This window comes from Nansenia antarctica (genome assembly GCF_963989245.1).
Source record: "Nansenia antarctica genome assembly, contig: SCAFFOLD_926, whole genome shotgun sequence".
Lineage (NCBI taxonomy): Eukaryota > Metazoa > Chordata > Actinopteri > Argentiniformes > Microstomatidae > Nansenia > Nansenia antarctica.
In genome coordinates this window covers 1-15,320 of record NW_027662921.1, presented here as the reverse complement: position 1 = coordinate 15,320, position 15,320 = coordinate 1, and the positions used below count along the sequence as shown (strand labels likewise).

Genomic DNA, 15,320 nt, shown 5'->3' with positions numbered 1-15,320 from the left:
GTGCGCGTGAGATCATTAAAACACTGCCCCTCAGCCCTCAGCCCCCCTGGTTTGACGCCCCCCCCTCACTTCCTGTCCCCAGCTCTACCAAGAGGAAGTCGTTAGACGACAGTGAGCTGGAGAGCCCCACGGACGACGTCTTCTACCCCGGCCGCTCCCCCGCCGCAGGCTCCTCCCAGTCCAGCGGCTGGCCCAACGACATGGACGCAGGTAGGCCCCGCCTCCACGCCTCCACGCCACCTAGACACACACCCCTCCACACACACACACACACACACACACCTCTAACCACCCACCCTCCACATACACACACACCTCTAACCCCCCACCCTCCACACACACACCTCTATCCCCCCCCCCTCCACACACACCCACCCACCCTCAACACACACACACACACACATACCTCTAACCCCCCACCCTCCCTCACCTCTAACCCCCCACCCTCCCTCACCTCTAAGCCCCACCCCACCCTCCCTCACCTCTAAGCCCCACCCCACCCTCCCTCACCTCTAAGCCCCCCCCTCCACACACACACACACACACCTCTAACCCCCCACCCTCCCTCACCTCTAACCCTCCACCCCTTCAACACTCTGGTCTCCTCTTCACTCCTACACCCAGAACACACTCTCAATACTCAGTCCAATACTCTCCAGAACACCCCCCCCCCCCTTCCGTACACTCTGGTCTCCCCTTCTATCCCTACCACGCCTGTTCCTTCAATACACCCCTCTCCAGAAACCCCCGACCTCTCCACACAGACACACACACACACACACACACACACACACACACACAGACACACACGCACACACACACAGACAAACACACACACACACACACACAGACACACACGCACACACACACAACTTTACACTGTGTTCAAACTGCCACGTCTGAGAGAGGGGGTTAGAGAACATTCTGGGACATGAGAGACACACACACACACACACACACACACACACACACACACAACTTTACACTGTGTTCAAACTGCCACGTCTGAGAGACGGGGTTAGAGAACATTCTGGGACATGAGAGACACACACACACACACACACACACACACACACACACACACACACAACTTTACACTGTGTTCAAACGGCCACATCTGAGAGAGGGGGTTAGAGAACATTCTGGGACATGAGAGACACACACACACACACACACACACACACACACACACACAAGTTTACACTGTGTTCAAACTGCCACGTCTGAGCGACACAAAAGCAGCTGGGATGTTGTGATGATCACTGATGCACTCTCACCTCTTCCATCATACACAAATGCCCCATCTCTCCTCCCCCACTCTCTCTCTCTCTCCCCTCTCTCTCTCCCCCTACTGCTCTCTCTCCCTCTCTCTATTCTCTCTCCCTCCCTCCCTCCCTCCCTCTCTCTCTCCCCTCCCTCCCTCTCCCCCTCTCTCTGTTCTCTCCCTCCCACCCTCCCTCTCTTTCCCCTCCCTCCCTCTCTCCCTCTCTCTCTCCCTCCCTCCCTCCCTCTATCTAATGTTAACATTACCCTTCTCTGGTTGCAGTGCAGCACCATTTGGCCAGTGTGCAGGAGAGGAAGATTAAGCACGAGAACGACGGCGTGCAGTTCCCTTACCACGGTTAGAAAACCTTCCACTCCTCACATCTACCCTGTGTCTGACTCCAACCGTTCCTCTCTGATTTACACAGTACAATATGTTTATCTTTCCTTCGAGACGTTTATCTTTCGCATAGAGACTTTCTCCGCCCGCCTTGTATGTACACCGTTAACGTTTGTTAGGACGGTCGATTTCGTGACGTTTTGCTGTTGGAAGATTGAGTCGTCAAGGTTACGGGTTCTTATTGTTGTGGACGTTTTGCTGTCCCGCGGTCGGTAGCCCCGCCGGTCACAGCGCCGCTCCCTTTACCGCTCGGAATGGCTTTCTGTGGCACGCTGAGACGATTAATAGCAGCACCGCGCGCGCACACACACACACACACACACACACACACACACACACACACACACACACGCGCGCGCACACATTAAGACAGGCTTATTGTACTCCCCACCCCTCGCAGGTGTTTAGGTATTGCCGTCCCTCCCTCATCTAAAATCCCTAATTAAGACGCTTACGGAGTACGTGGATCAGAGGTCTAAACCTCCTGCTACTGTTCTCTCTCTCTCTCTCTCTCTCTCTCTCTCTCCGTCTTCCCCTCGCTCCCCTTTCTCTAATTGAAAATGTGTGCCGTGGTAGAGGCCTTGGGGAGAGCGAGGAGGGAGGGAGGGAGGGAGGCAGGAAGAGAGTGAGAGAGAGAGAAAGGGAGGAAGAGAGAGAGAGAAAGATGCAGAGAGAAAGAGAGGTGGCGAAAGCACGATAGAGAGGGAGATATTAGAGAGAGAGAGAGAGAGAGAGAGAGAGAAACTGTGGTAGAGACAGAGAGAGAGAGAGACAGAGAGAGAGAGAGACAGATTGTGAGGAAGGCGATAGAGGCAGGCTGGGGTTGCCGGGGCCCCGTGGTTCTGCCCAGACCTGCTCCAGTTAGCTGAGCTGCAAATGTAATTAAGAGGCTTCACATCAGGCAGCAGAAGAGACTACTGCATGCCTTGCTGCATCAGGACCCCCCCCCCCCCCCCCCCCCCCCCCTCCACACACACACACACACACACACACACACACACACCCATCGCAGCAGCACAGCCCACCTCCTAATGAGCTTGGCAAATAAAGGTGTAAAATAGCATGCAAATCTGGACTCCTCTGTATCCCAATTAATTTACAACAAAAAAACATCCGAGAAATTACAAACAAGGCTTTTGTCATTACGGTGCTGCAGGCCAGGCTGGTCTCGGGGAGGAAAATGGAAAAATGTAGAACACAGAGAGAGGGAGAGAGAGAGAGAGGGAGAGACAGAGACAGAGAGAGAGAGAGAGAGAGAGTGAGAGCAGGGATGTTCCTATGCCCCTCTGGAAGCACGGACAAGATGTCGCTGCATTTTAAGTAGGACCCTAGCGCGGCTATCGTAACACAACCTCGTTAAGGAGTGTGTCCGTCGTTTGAAGGCGGAAAACAAACCACAGCTGGGAGTTCCCGGCCAGGTGGGGGGGGGGGGGGGGGGGCGGTGGGGGGGTGGGGGGGGGGCTGGTACGAAAACAAGCGTGCGCACACACACAAACAAACACGGGGCCGTGGAAAAAAAACACAGAGAAACACACAACAACGACCGTACAAACAGGTGCGCCGCGCCGCCGTCTGTCCACGGCACCAAACGCCAAACCACATCCCCCCCCCCCCCTCCCCCCTTCCATAGCCAATTGAGCACACACACACATGCAGGGGCATACGCAGACACACAGATGTATGTAGATACAACTCTCACACACACACACTACGATAAACACACACACACACACACACACACACACACACAGCGTAGCACCGATCCCAGATGGTGTTTCCGTGTGTGTGTGTGTGTGTGTGTGTAGCCTTGGGAGCTGCTAGGCTGCTGGAGACATCTGTTCCACAGGGGCACTAGAGGGGGAGGAGGGGGGGTGGGGGGGGGGCAGGGGCGTCAGGATTTAATAACCATGATTTCATATTAGTTCCAAATGATTGTGAAATGTTTAAGACACTGGAGGTTTGTTGGGGGCCCTTGCTGGTGCTTTGAGTTACAGGCTTGGAGGGTTCTGGACTTCTGTGTTTAGTCTGCGACTTGGGACGAGGGAATTCCCCGACATCCCTTTTACGTCTACAAGCCAATATGAATCCCTGATCTTTTCTGTGTGTGTGTGTGTGTGCCTGTGTGCGTATGTGCGAGCGAGCGACAGTGTGTGTGTGTGTGTGTGTGTGTGCAAACGAGTGACTGTATGGTGTGTGTGTGTGTGTGTGTGTGTGTGTGTGTGTGTGTCTCAGAGGCGCATCTGGTGGCAGGCCTGTTAGTGTAGAGACAGAAGGGTCATGGGAGCGCTTGATTGGTTGCCAGTCCGTCGCTGTGGCTTGCCAGGAGGAGCGTGAACAGAGTAGTGACACACGCACACGCACTCTCACACACACACACACACACACACATTCAAATCTAGATACCATGTGTATCTCTCCTAATGGGTGGCTTCTATAGGGCTTATCCAGTTTGTCCCCATCCCCATGTATACCTAATTTACCACGGTGTTATCTTGCCTCTCTGTCCCAGTTTTACTCCACCGGCTGCACTGATATTCCTGGATTTATCCGCCACGGAGAACAGAAACGTTTTGTTTTTTTATCCCTGTGTGCCCCTACCACCCCCTAGTGTGACGCTGTCAGAGGAATCACGGTAACTATTGGTGTCAGCGGTGGGATCCGAGTTCTCTTCATGGCTCGAATCTGTCTGACAGAGCGCTACACCCCCATGCCCCCGGTTACCGAAAAAATAAAATATGTCTGTTGAAGACATAAATGGTTCACACATATCCACTCCCACCTGCTGCTGGAGACTTAACTCTTTCACACAAAGCGTTTTTTTTAACACGCCCCCACACTCTCATAGATGTTCACACATTTCCCCGCTGGAACCCAAAGAATTGTAGTTAAATGAGGATTTAATGCCTTTTAATGCGGAAGGGGGGGCCACAGAAATAGACCCCGACGGAATGGAAAAGTTTAACAACATCACTCGCCTGTTAGGGATCCAGGATTAGCCTGAAACTTTTTGCGAAGAAAAAACAAGTACCGTAGTCTGTTCACCGTTAGTGTGTGAAAAGGTCTTAGTGCGTGCAATTGTGTGTATGTGTGTACGTGTGTGTGTGTACGTGCTTTTTTGAGTGAGCGTGTGACAGTTGTCGTCTGTGTGCGAGCGAGCGAGCGAGTGAGTGAGTGAGTGAGTGACTGTGGGTGTAAGAGCGAGATAATGACCATGTTTAATGTCTTATGACATTTCGATTTCATACATCGGTCCTCACAGCAATCCGCCTATAAAATGCACAGAACAAGAAAAGAGACACTGCCGCTTTTTCACAGGTTCTGGCTCTGCTATCACTCTCTCCTTCCCTCACATATTTTTCATGTCTCCCACGTTTTTTCTCGCCTCTCTCTCTCTCCCCCTCTGTCTCCTCTCTCTCGTCCGTCTGCTTGTCTTTCTCACTAAGCAGCTGTTGGCTCCATACTGTACAGTGTGTGCTATTTCTGAATGGAGCCTCCTCCTCCTATAGTCAAGCTGTGGGCTTCGCTAACGTAGACCGCAGTCGCTACGGCGGCAGAAATACACACTTGAAAGAGTATGTACTGTATTAGGTCGGGCACCTGAAAGAGAGAGAGACAAAGGGATTGAAACTGAGAGACGTACTACATCATGGCTTTTTTTACTAATTGTAGATTGAGTTTGATTCATTTGGGCAGCGAACAAAGTATTGCAATTTTATTAGTCATTCTCCCATTTTTTGCTTTCCCTTTGCTTAATGTTGTGGTTAACTGTTAAAAACATTTACTAAATGTCAGAGTTGAGGAGGGGCTAGTTAATTTCTCAGACAGAGATTTGACAAAAAACTAAACTGATCGTGGCTTGAATTGTCCCACGTTTCCAGGTTTCTCTACTACTATGGATCTGAACCATGGAGTTTCACTGCCTTGGTCAACACACCCTCACCCCAAAGCCAGAACCTCAAATCCCTTTTACCCAGAATGCTTTATGAGGCCATCGTTTCCATGGAGTCCTGTGATTGGCTCATTGAGAGCTCCCGGCCAGATTGATGTTGAGAGTACGGCCAACAATACAACAGGACACAAATCAATTTCATTAACCAATCAAAATCTCTCAAACAAATCAATCAGAAAAATGATGTTTTATTTTATTTTTTTATTATTATTATTATTATTAAATTCCCTTTTCAAAAACAGATTTTTTTCATTTATTTTTTTAAAGAAAAAAGTTATTTGAAAGTGTAGAAGTGTTCATTAAACCAACCTCTCTCTCTTCTCCCCATTTTTTATTGATCCCATTTTTATTTTGTTTGCCAGGACTGTCCACGCCTGGTTCACTTAAGAAGCCGGGAAAGTTTGATTTCAACGCCCTGTCGCCCCAGACGAGGTCCCCCCGCATGGCCTTCACACACCACCCGCTGCCCGTGCTGGCAGGAGTGAGACCAGGTGAGAGCCCTGCCCCCCCACCCCACCCCCCCTCGAAGAGAAGGAGAGAGAGAGACTAAAGAGAGAGAGAGAGAGAGAAAGAAGAGGGTGGATGTTAACCATATGCCCACTATAGTTCCTCTCTACACCCCCCAATGACCCCACTTGACATTAACATTTTTGGCATTTAGCAGACGCCTTTATCCAACGCCTTTATCCAAAGCAACTTATAACAAGTATATGTTGTCTAAAGTAAGTGAATCCTCTCTACATCAGTCATCATAAGAAAAACAAATCTATAGTAGGACCAGGGGCCATTGGCAGTCACAATGCTAGAATGCTACTTCCTACATGTATTAGCTTTGTACCAATGAAACAAGAAATCACTAAATTAATATTTCTCTTGATATAGCCCTTAACAGTGGCCCCAAATAGGGGGGGGGGTACCACAGAGCAAGCAGAAGTCATTCAGTTGGACCTGCCATTATCTGAGTACCTAACCCCTGGCCAGCTCCTCTCGCTGCTGCAACAACTCTAGAAACTCACTGGTTTAATTTCCTAACCATTATTATCATGGCCTCTCTAACTCTCTCTGTCTCTCTCTCTGTCTCTCTTCATCCCTGTTTTCCTCTCATATCTGTCTATGTCCACGTGTGTAACCATGCTACAGTGTTTGTCATCCCATGTCCGTTTGATTGAGTCACTCAGCAAGCGTGTGTATCCCTTCCGCCCAGTACTCAAGTTTTAAAAGAAAAAATCAGGGCGGATGGTGGATTTTATCATGGGGACAATTTTAGCATCCCCACAGCGTCAGTGACTTAAAAATGTCATCGCATGTGTGCGTGCCCCCCTCGCCCACAGTATTTTACTCAATATGAGCAAAACTAAATGTTGAAATAGCAGTAATACCACGTTCATTGATAAAATGACATGGGATGGAAAGGGGGGGTGGCAGTTTTAGAAGGGGGATGATTTTGACAGTTTTTATTTCAGGGGGGGATGCCATCCCCCCTCATCCCCCCTCAACTGCTTCCGCCCCTCCAAAGCTATTAGAAGTCTGCGACAATCCAGTTACCCAAAGTAGCCAACGTACGTCAACAGTACGCCACTCATCCGACCCAAATCCGAGTCTTGTTTTTAACGCATGCATTAAGAGATAACTGTCCTCCTCTGGGCGCTCCGGGGGGGGGGGGGGTGGTTAACACAACGCTCTCGCCTCTCTGAGCGGGTTCGAGGGGTAACAGAACGGTCTCCAAGCCTCCAGTCGGAGAATTCCCAGCGTCTCTGAGACGCGAGGCTGCCAGCAGGTCCCCAGCAGAGTCTCCGTTTTCAAAGGAATAAATACGTGGTCCCTCAGAGGACCGGCCTGGGCCTCCGCCAGCGCAGCCCAATCATGTAAAGGTCATTTGGAACTGCCGGTCCCTTTTATGTTAAATGGAATGTTGTTTTAGTTTTCTTTTTTAATATATTCTTCTATACCACACATTTAAAAATACATTTTAGAATTTTATAGATTTGGTTTATTTTTTATATATCCATGTTCTCATCCCGTGAGATGGTAATTGCAATTTAAATTCTATATATATATATTTTTTTTAATATATTGATTTTCATTTCATATACAAGTATACACACTTTCATATTTGATTTGTTTTGGGGTTTTTCTCCGCTACCCCTCTGCCTGTGCCCCTGTGTATATGTTTTTTTTTTACACTAGCTCAGGTTGCTTTGATCCATAGCTAACCCTGTCTCCCTCTCACAGTTATTCCTGTGTAGGCTGGCAGCTAAGAGGTTTTCCTGTAATTGAGACCTGGAGTGTGAGACAGTGTTTGGGCTCCATAGGAGCCGGTGGGGAGGGTGGGGGGGAGGGGAGGAGGGGAGGGTGGGCTCCCTACCGGCTCCCCAAAATGGCCGCCGTCCAAATGGAATGTCCCTCAGACGCCATGGTTCTATAAAGGGACCGAGTGAAAGGGAGGAAAGAGGGAGAGAGGGATAAAGAGGGGGATAGAGAGTGAGAAAGAGGGGGATAGCGAGAGGCGCGCGGGGGGGGGGGGGGGGGGGTGTAGACGGAGGGGGGAAAGGCAGTGAAAGGTGATTGGCTGGACATGGCATGGTTGGGATGGAGAGGGAGCAACAGTACCTTTTGTCTGGGTCAGGCTGGCTGGTTAATGCCCTGTTGGCGCTTGGCAGCGTGTGTGAGTTGCCTGGGACCAAACTGAATTTTGTTTGCTTAATTTCACTTCACTTCACATTATCACCCTTGGCCTCTCTGCCCCTATAGAGAGAGTCACCGGTCAGGTTCCGGTCAGCTTCAGTCTATCCTCAGCTAGCACAAGTTTTAGCTGGATTTGGAGGTGACTGACGACAAATTTCATTCAGATTTATTCGGATTTTGTTATTCTCAACGAGGGAAGGTCCACAGACCACAAAGCAGAATTTAGTCTGGCGAATGGATCGCTGCCAGATATCTACACACACATACACACGCACACACACACGCACACACACACACACACACACGCACGCACACACACACGCACACACCCTCTCAAGAGGCATAGAGAGACACAGACACATTCACAGGTGCAGGTTCCCTACCCAAACCAGCTTACCTCACACACACACACACACACACACACACACACACACAAACGCACACACACACACACGCCCTACCCAAACCCAGCTTGACTGGTGGAGTGCCAAGTTGCCAAGGCCATAGAGTCTCTGCAGACCCCTGGCACAACAGACTGCGTCTGTATTCCTGGTCCCAGGGAGATGTTGACTAATGTCTGAGGGATCCAGCGGTGAGATCCCCTCTCTCTCTCTCTCTCTCTCTCTCTCTCTCTCTCTCTCTCTCTCTCTCTCTCTCTCTCTCTCTCTCTCTCTCTCTCTCTCTCTCTCTCTCTCCCAGGCTCACAACTTCTGGGCAGAGTCACACCGCAACGATAGGCTATGATTGATTACATAACCAGCTAGCATTAAAACTGGAAAATGTGTGTGGGACCGTCACGCTTCAGTACAGTGTGTGCGTGCGTGTGTGTGTGTGTGTGTGTGTGTGTGTGTGTACGTGTGTACGTGTGTACATGTGTGTGTGTGTGTGTATGTGTTTGTACCCTTGTGTGTGTGGGTACGCTCGCATGTGTGTGCACGTGCGTGTGTGTGTACGCTTGTATGTGTGTGTGTGTGTGTGTGTGTGTGTGTGTGTACGCTCGCATGTGTGTGTACATGCGTGTGTGTATGCTCGTGCGCGTGTCTACGCTCATGCGTGTGTCTACGCCTGCATGTGTGTGCACGTGTGTGTGTGTGTGTGTGTGCACACACGCTGTGCTGATGGGGAGGTAGACAGGAAATGCAGGAGGCTGATTTATGGTGTGAATGGGACCAGATGTTCCCCAACAGTCTTTGATCATCTCAGTCATTTGTATATCATGTGTGTGTGTCACGTGCGCTCCACAGTGCCTCCCTAGAGGGCCCTGCTGTCCACTCCCTGTTGGCTACGTTGATAAGCCAGGCTGGCGTCAGGGTCCTTTTCAGGGGAAGCCAGTCGAGTGTTTGGTGGTTGACTGTGTTGGTCCGGTTATGTGTCACTTTCGTCAAATTTCAATATCTTGTTGGGAGTGAGATTGCAAGGACCCAATTGACACTGTCTCTCTCTCTCTCTCTCTCTCTCTCTCTCTCTCTCTCTCTCTCTCTCTCTCTCTCTCTCTCTCTCTCTCTCTCTCTCTCTCTCTCTCTCTTTCCCCACCACTCACTTTCATCTTTCTCTCTCTCTCTCTCTCACCCTCTCTCTTTCTCTCCCCCTAAATTCCCCTCCCCACCTCCCTCCTCATTCTCCCCCTAACCCCCCCTGCCCACCTCCCTCCTCTCCCTCTATCTCACTCCCTAAACCCCCCTCCCCTCCGCCCCACCTCCCTCCTCTCTCCCTCTCTCTCGCCATAAACCCTCCTCCCTCCTCTCCCTCCTCTCCCTCTCTCTCCCCCCTCCTCACCTCCTCTTCCTCTCCTCTTCCTCTCCTCCTCTCTCTCCCACTCCCCACCTCCCTCCTCTCCTCCCCCCCCCCCCCTCCTCTCCTCCCCCCCTCCCTCCTCTCCTCCCCCCCTCTCCTACAGGGAGCCCCCGAGCCTCAGCGTCCGCCCTGCACTTCCCCTCCTCCTCCATCATCCAGCAGTCCAGCCCCTACTTCACCCACCCCACCATCCGCTACCACCACCACCAGGACCCCCTCAAGGAGTTTGTGCAGTTCGTCTGTGCCGACGGCTCGGGACAGGCCAGTGGACAGGTACGTGAGAGGGAGTGGAGGGCAGAGGAGGAACGGCACAAACAGACACACATGATGATGGTAATAACAACGTTTAATTTGTTTACATACATCGACTTCATACATTGAAAAAAAAGTATATATATTCAAAAAGTATTCATGTATTCCCCAAAAAAGTTTTCATGTTTTTGTTATACACGCCTGCTGTGTGAACACTGTGGTACTCTGTGCAGTGTTGCCAGATTGGGTGAGATTCCCGCCCCAATTGGGCTACTTATGATCACACTGGGCAGCTTTTGGGCAAAACAATCCCATCTGGCAACACTGACTCTGTGACACACCATGTACTGTATGAATACCAGCGAAACGCTTTCACGTCAACATGTCTTGCTTATTTAGAGACCACATATGTACTGTACTCCAATGGCCACCCCCCCCCCCCCACACACACACACACACACACACACACACACACACACACCCCAAATGCTTGGTTTGTGCCACCACAACCCCCCTGAGAGAAAGGAAATAGGAAAATATTCAACTATTTTGTTGCCCTACTAAGATTACACTTGACATACAGATCATCCTCCAGGAGACACACACCCCACCACCACCACCACCACCCCCACCCTCCCTTCACTGTCCACAATCCGGACGTGAATTTCCCTCCCTTTTTAAGTTCTCTGTGTCACATTCTAACTCCCCCCATTCTCAGTCTTCACTGTTTCTTCTCTCGTGGGTGTGTGTGGGTGTGTGTGGGTGTGTGTGGGTGTGTGGAGGTGTGGAGGTGTGTGGAGGTGTGTGTGTGTTGAGAAGTTGCATCACTCTTTCTGCTTTAGTTTTGCCGTTGGTTATTTTGACTCCTCATGGCTTGTGTGTGTAGGACATGTGCTCCCTCCAGCCGTGTGTGTGTGTGTGTGTGTGTGTGCCCGCGTGTTTGTGTGCGTGTGTGCGTACCCGCGTGCATGCATGGCTGAGTGTGTGTGTGTGTGTGTGTGTGTGTGTGTGTGTGTGTGCGTACCCGCCCGCGTGTATGTGTGTGTGTGTGTGTGTGTGTGTGTGTGTACGTACGTACGTACCCACGTGCATGCATGGCTGACTGTGTGTGTGTGTGTGTGTGTGTGTGTGTGTGTGTGTGTGTGCATGCGTGCCCGCGTGTATGTGCGTGTGCATGCATGCAGCATGCATGGCTGAGTGTGTGTCCCCAGGTGTGTGTTGGTGTGTGTGTGTATTCCCATGTGTGTGTGTGTGGCCCTGTGTGGTCCGAGGAGGGGTGGTGTGACGTGTGTGTGTTTTCCGCTCACCGTGTCTGTGTCGTCTGCAGCCGAACGGAGGTGGCCACGGCCAGAGCAAAATGCCCGGCACCTTCCTGCTGCCCCCGCCGCCCCCCGGTGGCGCGCCCCGTGCCCCTCCCCATGCCCGACTCTAAACCCATCAGCACGCCCCCCGACGGCGGACTCAGCTCGCCCGCATCTCCGTGTAAGTGACCCCCCCCCAACCCCCACCCACCGCCCCACACCCCCACCTCCCCCCCCCCTAACCCCCACCCACCCCGAGAGAAGAGAGAAATCCGATCCGAACCGAAACCAGTAGCAGACGTACTGTTAGGTTAGCTGCTACTGCATAGCTAGCGAACAGACAGACAGACCGACCCCCCCCCCCCCCCCCTCCCTCCTGCCCGCCCTCAAGGCTTAGTTGATGTTGGTCAGTGTAGAGCCAGTCCTGAGCGCCCAGCCTCCCCCCCCCCCCCGCCCACCACCACCACCACCACCCCCCCCCCCCCCAACCCTGGGGCTTGACTCCACATTATTGTACCACCATTCTGATCCCCTCCTGTAGAGCAGAATGCCAGCCACGCCTATGCCAGAGATCCCCTTTCAGTCTCTCTCCCTCTCTCTCTCTCTCTCTCTCTCTGTCTCTCAGTCTTCCTCTCTCTCTCGACCTCCCCGGCCCCAAACCTTATTCCTATTTCTCTCTCTCCGTCTCACTCTCTCTCCCTCCCTCCCTCTCTCTCTCTCTCTCTCTCTCTCTCTCTCTCTCAGTCTTCCTCTCACTTTCTCTCCTGACCTCCCCGGGCCCAAACCTTATTCCTATTTCTCTCTCTCTCCCTCCCTCCCTCCCTCTCTCTCCCTCCCTCCCTCCCCCTCTCTCTCTCTCTCTCTCTCTCTCTCAGTCTTCCTCTCACTTTCTCTCCCTCTCTCTCCTTCCCTCTCCCTCCCTCCTTCTCTTTCTCTCGCCCTCCCTCCCTCTCTCCCTCCCTCCCTCCCTCCCTCCCTCTCTCTGGTGTTAGGTTTCCTGCTAGCACCACAGGAGGCAGTGTAACTTCTCTCCCTTCTTTTTGATGTGTTGGTCGTTGGGGGGGGCAGCTAGTGCCCTGTGTATGTAGTCTGTCTGGCTGCTGTACCCTTTGATCAATCCAGACTATGCATGTCTGTCTGTGACAGCGGCAACAGAATCTACCCTCCCCTCCCCTCCCTCTATCTCTCATTACCTTTTTTACTTTTTCTTCATTCGATATACTCCTTTCTTTTCTTTTCTTTCTTTTCTGTCTTTCTTTCTTTTTTTTCTTTTTTTTTTAAGGGAAACAAAATTAGGGCAGTTGGCGTGGACTCCAAACATCATGTGACCCACTTTTCCCCCATTATCCCCCTGCCACTTCCCTTTTCCACATGAAATCTCATAACAATTAAAAAATTGAGAACAACAACAACAACAACAACAAAAAAACAACCACACGAAAAAAAATCATCAAAAAAAAATTGCTCCAAAACATAAACAATATACCAACCAATCAAACCAATATACCACCACCACCACCACCTCTAATTAGCCATTAGATTGGGGGAGCGGGAGAGAGAGAGAGAGAGAGAGAGAGGAGAGGAGAGTGTCCGTGGGGGTGTGCTTGCCTGTGTTGTTCAGTAGGGGGCGCTGTGTTCCCCTGCCGGTGCAGGGCAGGTGCGTGAGTCGGACCATGGGAGAGAGGCACACCAAGAGGGGCACCGGACGGACCACCTGGGGCATTTTCCCTCTTTTTTCCTCGTCGTCCTCCTGTCCTTTCAACTTTCTTCCCCCCACCTCTCCACCCCCCCCTCCTTCCAACCCCCCCCCCCAACTCTCCAATTTATCGACTACCACCTCTTGATTTATTTATATCTACTTGTATATAAATAAATCTCCCCTCTCTCTACCCCTTTTCCCAACCCCCCCATCCTCCCCCCGATCAATGTCTTCACTGTCATTTTTGACTTTATTTCTCTTCATTTTGTCTCTGATTTTTCAAGACAATGCAATTTACACGTACGCACACACACATACGTACACACACACACACACACACACACACACACACACACACACACTCATGAACCCCCCCCCCTCCCTCCATCCAACCTCACTCCCCTTACCCCTCACCCTCACTCACGTCCAACAAACAACAACAAGCTTTCACTCAGCTACCGTTGGAGTCCAGTGAGCGCAAACTGCCCTAAATTTGATCCTGTGGTCTTGCCGTAGGCGCGGGCTCCAGTTCCTCCACAGTGACCTAAACCATCTGAATGGAGCATTGACCCAAAGTTAATGGTTCCCCGTTGGTTTCCCCCCCATATGAATATCATACTGTATAGGCTAGTTCCCTGGGCTATGCAGGGCGTTCCCAGGCTTAGCGGGAGGAGGACTGGCCCTTAGTTTAGTTAACTTCCCACCACCAGTCTCTGTATCCATACCAGTCTATCCCTGTGACTTTGGGACTCTTTTTTGACGTGTTATTTGATTGATTATTTGATTGATTGATTTATTGATTGATTCCAGTAATTCACAGACTTTAGGAGTTTCACAATAACATGCACAAAACTATGATAATGGTTCCTCATGCCTCATTTGGGACCCCCTGTGTGTGTGTGTGTGTGTGTGTGTGTGTGTGTGTGTGTGTGTGTGCGTGTGTGTATGCGTGTGTGTGTGTGTGTGTGTGTGTGTGTACGTGTTTGTGTGTGTGTATGTGCGCGTGCATGCGTGTGTGTGTGTGTGTGTGTGTGTGTGTGTGTCTATCTCTCTCTATCTCTCTGTAGCATACTCCACGCCAGGCTCCACAGCTCCCAACAGGTTTGTCAGCATCGGAGCACGGGACAACTTTCTGAACATCCCCCAGCAGACTCAGGTAACCTCCTCTCTCTCCTCCTCCTCTCTCTCCTCCTCTCTCCTCCTCTCTCTCCTCCTCTCTCTCCTCCCTCTCCTCCTCCCTCTCCTCTGTCCTCTCCTCCTCTGTCCTCTCCTCTCTCTCCTCCTCCCTCTCCTCTGTCCTCTCCTCCTCTCTCTCCTCCTCTCTCTCCTCCTCCTCCTCCTCCCTCTCCTCTGTCCTCTCCTCCTCTGTCCTCTCCTCTCTCTCCTCCTCCTCTCCTCCTCCTCCCTCTCCTCTGTCCTCTCCTCCTCTCTCTCCTCCTCCTCCTCCCTCTCCTCTGTCCTCTCCTCCTCTCTGTCGGCGGTTGTTGATTACCAGTGTGTCAAGTCCAAGTTCAAGTCACATCGTGGAGCGTGTGTCAATTGTCAACGTGTTACTGTCATAAAACCGTTATCAACAAAATAATTTCCAGTGTGAGTGTGTGATGTGAAGGTTAGAAGGTTCCAGAATCAGATCAGAATCAGTCCCAGTGTGAGTCGTTCGACTCGTTCCAATGTGAGTCTATCAAGTATCAGTGGTCGGTCGGTCGGTTGGCTCTAGTTCTCAGAGTGAGTTCAGTGATGTTTACAGACAGTACAGTATATATATCTGGCCTAGCGCTGGCTCCCCCCTCGGGGCTGCAGTAGTCTTGTGGTGTCTCTCCCCTGGCCGTGTTCTGCCACCGGCCTGCTGCTGCTGCTGCTGCCGGAGCGTCTTGGGCCTCCTCCATTACCAACACGACTTTTCTCATTAGGGGCTAACCGCACCTGCCTGCAGCCAACTCAGCTATCCCCACACATGGAAGCAATCTGCATTCCTCC

General features: G+C 51.4%; 1 pseudogene across 1 annotated transcript; it reads left to right on the top strand.

Annotated features, from left to right (window-relative positions):
- The first annotated feature begins 23 nt into the window (after window positions 1–23).
- LOC308175392 (nuclear factor 1 X-type-like) lies at window positions 24–14,499 on the top strand (annotated as a pseudogene). Its single transcript, XR_013938024.1, has 6 exons — window positions 24–210; window positions 1,547–1,621; window positions 5,975–6,103; window positions 10,195–10,364; window positions 11,671–11,825; window positions 14,411–14,499. The product of XR_013938024.1 is annotated as a nuclear factor 1 X-type-like (transcript).
- The last annotated feature ends 821 nt before the right edge of the window (window positions 14,500–15,320 follow it).